The sequence below is a fragment of the Mesocricetus auratus genome, unplaced genomic scaffold (genome assembly GCF_017639785.1).
Source record: "Mesocricetus auratus isolate SY011 unplaced genomic scaffold, BCM_Maur_2.0 Super-Scaffold_100011, whole genome shotgun sequence".
In the NCBI taxonomy this organism is placed as follows: Eukaryota; Metazoa; Chordata; class Mammalia; order Rodentia; family Cricetidae; genus Mesocricetus; species Mesocricetus auratus.
The window spans coordinates 3,643,861-3,653,390 of record NW_024429195.1 but is presented as its reverse complement, the minus strand read 5'-3'; the positions used below and the strand labels follow the sequence as shown (position 1 = coordinate 3,653,390).

Sequence of the window (9,530 nt, the reverse complement as noted above, 5' to 3'; positions counted from 1 at the left end):
AAGAACATTTCTTAAAATTTTAGCATTCTGAATATCTTTTTGCTATTATTAAGAAACAGGATTAATCTTTGCTGATACTGGTTCTCTATCTTGATAAACTAACAGAAATTTTTAAAAAGTTGCTCACAAATTCTCCTAGAATTTCCTCCATATAATATTATGTCATCTGAAATCTAAATAGTCTATCTTTATAATTTTTCATTGTTATCACACTCATCAGGGTTAGGATCAAAGCCAGGGTCTTGTGAGTGCTAGACACATGCTCTACCACTGAGCTGTTGCCCAACCTGGCAAGTAACTTTAATTTATATATAGAGAGAGAAAAAATAAATCATGGGGTGCTTTTCATTCATTTGGGGGGCTTGCCTAGATGACCTCTGATCCTGGGTTCTGTTTGGCCTATTGAGTAGAAGACTCTACAACAAAGTGTCTCCATGTTGGGCAGATGAAAGATGGTTTAATCATAGTGGTTTTGGTTAGGACATTGAGTAAACTATATTTCTCAAAGCTTCATGTGGTAAAATTTAATTCACATTATGAAGAATCAAAAAAGTGAAAACTTAGACTGACCATGATGCCTGAAGGTAGGACTTTGGGGCAGTAATTGAGTAAAGTCCTTTTGGTGGTGCCCAGTGATTGAATTCTGGGGTTTTATGAAGACAGGAACACACACACACACACACACACACACACACACACACACACACACACACACACACACAATTCCTGTGTCTGTCATCTGATGTCTGGAGTCACCCTGGAATTTTGCTAGCATGAAAGGCATCACTAGATGTGACCTTCCTCAATTTAACAAGGCCAGAGCTGTGAACTAATATTTGCTCCATGACTCACCTAGTTAGTCATAATGTGGTGTTAGCAACAGAAAATGTATTAAGACACAGAGTCCTGAAAACCTGACATTTATTTTCCCCTTAGGAAAACTTCACAGGGCTGTTGTTGAATACTAGCTTAACTATGTAAAGATGTGTTGCATTTTTTATGCTGCATTTGCTTAACTAAGCAGGGATGTGTTGCTTGTTATTAACCCAATCAGGTGCCTTAGGCAGGCAGAGGACAGACAGGTGAAGCTGGCTGGCTGTCAGAGAGATAAGGGGAGCTAGGCCAGTCCTCCAGAGGTCAGTCAGCCAGACACGAAGGAAACAGGACAGCAAGAGGGACAGTACACAGACGAGGTAAACAAACCTTGGGGCAGCACATAGGTAAGTGGAAATGCATTAATTTAAGTTAAAAAAAGAGCTAGCTAGACACAAGCCTAAGCTAAAGTCAAGCATTCATAATTAATACTTAAGTCTCTGTATCATGATCTGAGGGCTGGCAGTCCAAGAGAGCCAGCTATACAGGTCTTTAATGCTGACTTTGACTTTATCACATATCAAGCCATCCAACATAAGTTGACATTGCAATCAACCATTTGATTACAGGCGAAATGTGTCCCAGAAGCACTGATATCCTTCTAGCAACAGAGGTAGCCGAGAATGACAGACTCCCACATCTCAGGAAAGCAAGGCTTTTCACCCGAATTTTTTTTCATAGAGGTTTCAAGATTTTCTTCGGGAAGATGTGAAATAATTATCCACGCCTGTGACCTTGCAGAGCCAATACTTTATTGCTAATTACTGTGCTATTTGCTAAGTCTTGATGCACAGCCATGGAGTTGGGAGAGGATTTGGAACAGGCCCCAGGAGTGACAGCCTGACTAAGAACAACAGAGTGAGGTAGGGTTCGTTGGGACAAAAGGGCCCCGAGACCTTTCTCAGGAATCCATCGATATCTCAGTTTTCTTCATTTCTCCTCTGACTCATTTTCTTTCCCAGCCAAGAGGCAATTAATCTAGCCTCCAGGATAGAAGACCTGTGCCCTCAGAGTAATCATACGAGCTCTAGAGCATACTTTATGTCCTGAGTTCTTCCTTGTACTCTCCTGAGAGACAGACAGTTGATATCCAAAGCCCCAAGATTTACTTCTTTCTCCGTTGCATCATCCCTCCCCTCTGCTAATGAATTACTATGACTGAAATGGTAGGAAAGCAAAAATTATAGTGAAATGTTAAATAGAAAGCTTTAAATCATATCTCAAAATATCAGCCTAGCCAATTTATCTAGATTTCCAAAGGTAAATATGGGTCAGGCATAAATATCGGGAAGTCATGTGCTGAAATAAAATGTGGAAAATGCTTATTGTAAAGATGCTATAAAATTAGTGAAGTCATTTTATCTAATAGCTCGTTTATTATAGGGGAATGAATGTGTCAAAGTTTCTCTTCCTGTGTCAAATTAAGTTTTCTGTGGACTACTTACATGTAGTTCATACGAAACTACCTTAGGCCCATTACTGAGGGGGTTTTGAATGGGCACCTGGCAAGTTTTAGAATTATTATCTCAGAGTGACTGTACATAAAGTGTTACATTAAATACATAAAAATGGAAAAAGGAATTTTAGAAGTATGTTTTGCATACTTGGTATGCCTTTTTGTGTATGCACACACATAAACAGTTTTAATGATTTAAAAATTATTTAAAAATAATCCGTGTCTAGATAAACTTGCAGAAAAAAATTGATTTCACTTATGGAGCTTACTAGAAACCAACAAAAGCAAAACCTAACAGTCAGGCCCAGGGAACTCCTCCTGCTCCTCTGTGCTCTTCTTATTGGCTATAACCTAACTCTCTGGGTCATCACGCTGAGCTACAGGCACCGCTACAGGCACTGCTGTGAGGAACTATCCTATTGGCTGTGCTGTTTCAGTGTTGAGGCCCAGTGACTTATGGAGTTTCCTTCACTGGTGTCTACTCAGGTGCAAAGGACAGGAACGTCACATTCACAACCTTTTCCCCTCACTTTGGACTCTATTACGTTGTCTAAAAGTCTCTGTTTTCTTCCTGATGTCCTTGGATGTCCTCAATCGCGTCCTTGTCTGCTCTCAGTATTCTATGCTCTTACCAGCAGAGATCCTAAAGCTGTGAGAAACTTGTCCTTTTCCTCCTCTTCTCTCTTCCACCTCCTCTTCCATTATGTACTATCCAACCAGCAAGTCATCTCCCTTAAAAAAAAAAGTAAATGGCCTCTGATGGACACTCGAAGTGACATTCCAATAGAGGAATATAACCTATGATGATCAGATCATGGTCATTGATTTATCCCTTACTGCAAAGATGTTGTCTTCATGTTGGAAATACTCAAAATCCTCTCTACTAGCAGCAGAGAGAAGAGATGACTGCATTTGGCTATTTACTGTAACTCTGTTAACCATGCCAAGTTTCTCTGCCCTTAGTTCTCTGAGTACACTACCCTCCAGTCCCATCCATGTTACTGTAGATGAGGTCATTTAGTAGGCTTAATGACCAAGTTGTGTCTGTGCTACATTTCCCACATCCAGTTGATGCTGCAACCATAAACGACACACTTATTGAGAGTATAGGTAAGTATTTATTGTAGAAATTACTCACAAGAGAAAAACAAGCAACCCAGATGAGCGGAGTATTTTTCCGCAGCTGAACTGGAAGCCAAAAAGAGAGCGAGAGGTTCTGCTGCTTAGTCTTTTATTCTTTCCTCTGTACATGCCCCTAGCCATGCCCAAAAGTGGGCCTGGCTAGTGACGTAGTTCACCGCCTACATCCGTATACTTCTTTAGTCACGCCTAAAGTGGGTGTGGTTAGCGGTGCGGTAAACCACCCTTTTATTACCTCATCTGTATGCACCTCTAATATGCCACGTGGCTAATGGTGGAGTACTAAGTTTCACACTACATCCAATCTCCTGTTGTTGAACACCTAAGTTAATTCCATTCTTGGCATGGTTAGCAGAGTTACAGTAAATAGTCATATGCGGTCATCTCTTCTCTACACTGCTTTGATTTCCATTCTCTATCTACCCAGTAGTATATAAATCTTTCAAAATTGGAATTGGAGCAGTGACACTTCCTTGCTTCCAATGAGGTTTTGTTGCACTCATTGTGGCCTACTGAGAAAACATCAAGCCTTGTCATTACAGCTCAGAGCACAAGTAGGTTTTTTTTTTCTTATGTTCTCCTCTTCTTAGAGTCAAGTATAGTTTGACTTTCTCTCTTCCTGCATAGGAAAAGAAAGTGTGTTTTGCTTGTTTGTTTGTTTGTTATTATGTTCCCATGCCTGGGTATGAGTGTTAAGGATCTTTCATTGCTGTTAATTAATGATAAACTGAACAAATGAGTAGGGTTTTGTTAGTGTTTGGAGATGATGCACCCCTTCCTGATGTGGAACTAGAGGTGATGTAGGCTCTGCTCAAAGTAAACCATAATCCTCCAGGCAAGGATGATGTAGGCTCTGTTCAACCTAACCATAATCCTCCAGGCAAGGATGATGTAGGCTCTGTTCAACCTAACCATAATCCTCCAGGCAAGGATGATGTAGACTCTGCTCAACCTAACCATAATCCTCCAGGCAAGGATGATGTAGACTCTGCTCAACCTGACCATAATCCTCCAGGCAAGGATGATGTAGACTCTGCTCAACCTGACCATAATCCTCCAGGCAAGGGTGACCCCTGACAGGTTAAACAAGAAATCACAAGTTAAAGTTACACTCAGATCTTTAAAATGTCAACAGAAATTTCTAAAGGGCAACTATAAAATGTCCTTTCTTGTGATCCCTGAAAAAGCACACAGTGAGTGACCCAAGTGCCGAGCCCACTTATGTCTTCCTGAAGCACACTCACCTCCTTGCCTCTAGAATGCTTCCCTTACTGTGAACTTTAATTCCTTTAAATGGAGCTCTGACTGCTGAAGACCTGTGCCTTAGAGGGCTTTGGGAGCACCTATTGTCTGGTCTTCCCCCGAGGACCAGAGTGGCCACTCGGCTCACAGGAGGCACACAAGAAATCTTGACTGCACTGAGCAAGGCAACTTGGGTATTTGTAATTATGTATCTTTTTACTGAAAATAAAATTTTTACTATCTAGACATTTCTTTTATTTTTCAAAAAGAATAGAGAAGCTGCATTAAGCATCTTATGACATCAAATCAATACGTTGACTGAGAGACATTAAAAAAATCTTTCTATTTTTCTGTCCCTTAGCAGCTACAGAGAGTGGGATTATGTGCTTCTTTTACCTTTTCATCCAGGTCTCTGAGATCTGAGGAGAGGTGCGAGACTACAGGAGAGCATAATTTTGAAAACGTATAGGAGGAACGACATCACAACTTTAAGCGTGTATATAAGAAATTTCTTCATAGTCATTTCAGAATCTTAGTTCCTGAGGAGACAAGTTTCCCCCTTCAATACACGGTATCATCTTCACTTCAGATGTAAACAAACCAAGCCTCAGGAAAGACATCTGTGGACAAGGAGGGATAAGCACTTGTAAGCTCTTTAACTGGAAATCCTGGTGACAGGAAAGAACACTCTAGGTACACAAGTCTTCACTGCTTAGATTGCCATCAATGTAAATACCACTGTCCAGAAACTGGTAGCCAGGGTTTTTACAAAAAAAAATACACAGCAATCTCTTTCAGTTTTTAATTTCATTTTAGATTTTAGGCTTTAAGGTTTTTTTTTTAATGTGTATTTGTGTGAGTTTGTGTGTATAGACCCACAGAGGCCATAAGACCTCGAAGCCCCTGGAGCTGGACTTGGAGGAGGTTGTGAGTTATCCCATGTGGGTGCTTGGAGTTAAACCCAGGTCTTCTGGAAGGAGCAGAGATGCTCTTAAAGGCTCAATGTTTTGTTTCTGTTTTTGAAATAACTTATGCTTAAATAGAGGTATTTAAAACACTGATCCTCCAGGAAACGAAGAAAACAAATCAACCAACAGGAAACACTCAAGAAGGGGAGCCCAAGCGACCCAGCCCGGAAGGTATTTCAGCTAAAGCGCTAGCTAGCACGGGGGCCACAGGAAAGAACCCCAGCTGCAAGAGGACAGACCCAATATGGAGCACAGAGAGATTCGCAGGGACGAAGACGGAAACAGCAGGGCGGTTCCAGAGGACACTGGATGCAACCGCCTTGCTCTCCTCAGTCCTTCCCCTCTGCATGCTGCCCTCGGGATTTCGATTTAAATTCGGCTTCCTCCCTGATACCCTTTTCCATCCTGGATGGAACCGTTTCCCTACGTAGCTGCAGATGCTGCTTCCGTCCGTCCTTGAAGCGTTTCCTGAGGTCTGATTTCAACTGTGCCCATCCCAGGTGCCATTAATGCCAACCATTAATCAAACTTGTACATCCCTGTCTCCCGCAGAGGGCCAGACAGTTTGTTTACGGTTGTCTGGAAGGACTCACTGTAATGATAAGGCTGAGTTTTGATTGCCTCCCAAATGTGTAATCATGCCTTCCACAGTCCATGGCACAAGAACAGCAAGTCTAAATTAAAAAAGAGCCACACAATACTATAACAAATTCCCAATCTGTACTTTTAAAGATTTGTATAAAAGCACCCAGAGACTTAGCTAATCTTTAGAGATTGAATGATGTGTCCTAGAAATTTGGCATGTTTGCAACACATTGCTGTTAATTTTCCACTTAATTGCCTTCCAAGTTGCTAGCCCATCTATTTATAGTTAATGGCTTGCTCTGTGTGTATCCATAGCCGTCTTCCCTTTGTATTTATGCAGCTTACTTTAGGAGTGGGCTCTCTTACCTTTACATGGGCAGCCATCAGTGAGTGACACATTTAGGCAATAGTTGCTTTATCACTGTTCAGGACTAAAGTACCCAGTGACCCACCTGGGACAGGAACACCTTCTTTTGTCCTTTGTCTGTTTGTTTAGTTTTTAATTACGACATTCCTCCCTGAAAGCTGGTTTCTTTAATCCTGCTTTGGATATCTTGATTATGGCCCTCAGTAGATCAAAGTATTTTTAGAACAGAAGCCGTCCCTGATCCATTTTGTTGTCCCATAGTATACCTGGAACAACATGCAGATTTACAGCCACTTGGTGAGTAATTAAAGCTTGTGAAATGAAAACAGATTTTTCCCCCCCAGGTACAGGAGAAGCAGTAAATTAATGAGACTGAACCCTCTGAACCTTTCCATCCCAAGTTCTTGCTTTAGTAGTTAGCCCAGAGTCATTTTTCATAGGTAGAGCAATTTACATTGAGAGGAAATTAATAATGTTGAGAGAGCTAGGCAAAAATCTCCCTTAGAAAGGAGAATACGTAATTGATTTTTTCTCCACAAGCTGCAAACACAAGTCTATACCAAAATGCTTTGGGCTTCCACTGCAGTGGGGTTTCCTAGGAGGCACAAAAGGAAATGAAACTTTTCAGATCTAAAGCTGTGCATAAAGGTGGGCTTGAGTTTTCCCCCTCTTCGCAGTGTTTGTGACTACTTTGAATCCATCAACCTTCAAGTTAGTTATAAATCATCTTGTTTTATTACAGGAAGGAAAGGGATAATGGATGTACCCAACGGGTTGACAAGGTTCTGGACCGCCAATGATTCAGGGGATTTGTGGTAAAAGTTTCCTACTTACCAACACATAAGAACTAACATAGTCTCTTCCGGCGACTATTCTTCTGACGCGAAAGGACCTTTCTGCTGATAAGAAGTAAGCAGTGTCTTCCTTTGGGGTTCAGAGTCACCCCATCATTCCTTGGCTCATTGGGCCCTCCACTCTGAGGAAATGGAATTTCAAAAATGGAGACAGTGGCCTCCTGGAGGAGAGCAGAGAGCAAATCGCTACCCACTTCACTGTTTCAGTTGCTGCATAATTTATAAAAAGCGTACGCTTTTATTCAGTCGTGAACAGATGAGAATTGGGTCAGAATTCGATATTAAGTGAATATGATGGTGCTACTTTTCCACTAATGGGACTGAAGGGAATCAATTCTGGTCCCATGACACTGGGTAACCCACCATTTCCAACAAGTACAGATGCCTGAATACTAAGAACAGGAGCATCGGTACAGGCTCAAGTGCCAGCTAGCCTGTTTCCTGTGACGGAAGAGACCCTGTCTCCAACAAGGTGGAAAAGTGAGGGACAATGCCCAAAGTTCATCTGCTAATACTCACACATGCTCAAACATCACCCACTTACACACACACATACACACACACTCACACACACACACAGTCACACACATGCTCAAACATTACCCACTTAGACACACACACATACACACAGTCGCATATAATCCCTTTTACACACATACTCTCGCCTGTCACTCCCCACCACACACACAAATTCATTGACTAGACACGTTAGATACAGACAATCTGATGAAAGCTGGGTACTTGTATCGTCCCAAGTTCTTCAAAGTGTGATTCGCAGGTCAAAAGTGACATTGAAAAAAACCTACTCTGTTTTCAGGACTAGCAAATAAGAAGAGAAAGGAAACAGTGATTGGAATCTGGGTGGAGGTAGACTTGTCAGGTTTTCTAGAAAAAAAATTAATGTAAAAGTTTGACTGGTGGTTTTATGTTACAGCTGAGCAGGAACAAGAAGTTCCTGCTGTGCAGTAGGGTGATTATGTATGGCCTGTGTGTACAGTATACTATAAAAAAACTGTAAGAAAATAACTTGAAAGTCTTCTCTGTAAAGAAAATGTATGCATATGCATGTATACACACTACATATATATGTATATATATACATCTATATGTAATTGGTGGAAATTGATAGAACTGGAAATCATCATATTAAATAAGCCAGATTAAGAAAAATCAGTGCATCCTAAACTTTGAAATGTGTAGAAGACAGCACCTGTGTATGACCCTTCCAGCTGTCATGAAATAATTGCTTTTTGTCACGGTTTTACAGAACCATAGGTATGTAAGTTTTACTGTATCTTCTAGAAGCCACCACTGTATGTATCCTGCCACAAATCAGAAGTCTACAGCATTGGCAAAGCTACTAAAAACACAGGAAACCTATTTAAAATATACTCTGTTGCTATGAAGCAAGCTAGATAAATGACCGTGGTTATTTTTCAAACAGAAATTGATTGTAGGTTGCAAATATGCCCATACAGTTTCTTGACATACACTGAGATGTAAACTAAATTATCTTGACCAGACTGGCTACAGTAAGTTCACTTCCTTGGTTCTCTACAGCTTACCCCCCCCCCGTGTGTGTGTGTGAGCTCATGTGCACACACATGCATGTGAGTGTGTGCATGAGTGTATATATTATCAATATTAATCTAAACTACCATAGAGATTACATAGATAATGTCTAGGCTATACACTTGACTCTTTAAGAAAGGAACTTGCTTCAAACTTCTTTTGGAAGATTCCTGCTGGGTCATTCAAAGAGGAAGAAGTAAGCTACATGCTTGAGCGAAAGAGGCCTTAATTTTAATCCCAAGACTATAAAATATATGATCAAGTGCACAAATTTATCTATTTACATAGAACAGGACTGAAGAGACAAAGTGGGGTGGAATGAAAGGTTTGCAGTTTTAAGATGTGCTGCTCAGAACCCTCTGAGCTAAAGAATTCTCTGGAAGAGCACAGTCGGCCGGCCACCCTCTTCTGTGTGTGCGTGCACGTGCTAACATCACAGCGTGCCACAGACAGATCTGAAGACAGCCTTCTGG

General features: G+C 41.1%; 2 long non-coding RNA genes across 2 annotated transcripts; one reads left to right on the top strand and one right to left on the bottom strand.

Annotated features, from left to right (window-relative positions):
* Positions 1 to 1,073: 1,073 nt before the first annotated feature.
* LOC110342400 lies at positions 1,074 to 7,483 on the top strand. The gene is made up of 3 exons (XR_002384456.2): positions 1,074 to 1,220; positions 1,555 to 1,736; positions 7,374 to 7,483. It is a non-coding gene; the product is annotated as an uncharacterized LOC110342400 (long non-coding RNA).
* On the bottom strand, positions 5,105 to 7,577 carry LOC121143156. The gene is made up of 3 exons (XR_005880284.1): positions 7,466 to 7,577; positions 6,717 to 6,897; positions 5,105 to 5,331 (listed from the first exon to the last, which is right to left on the bottom strand). It is a non-coding gene; the product is annotated as an uncharacterized LOC121143156 (long non-coding RNA).
* Positions 7,578 to 9,530: the final 1,953 nt, after the last annotated feature.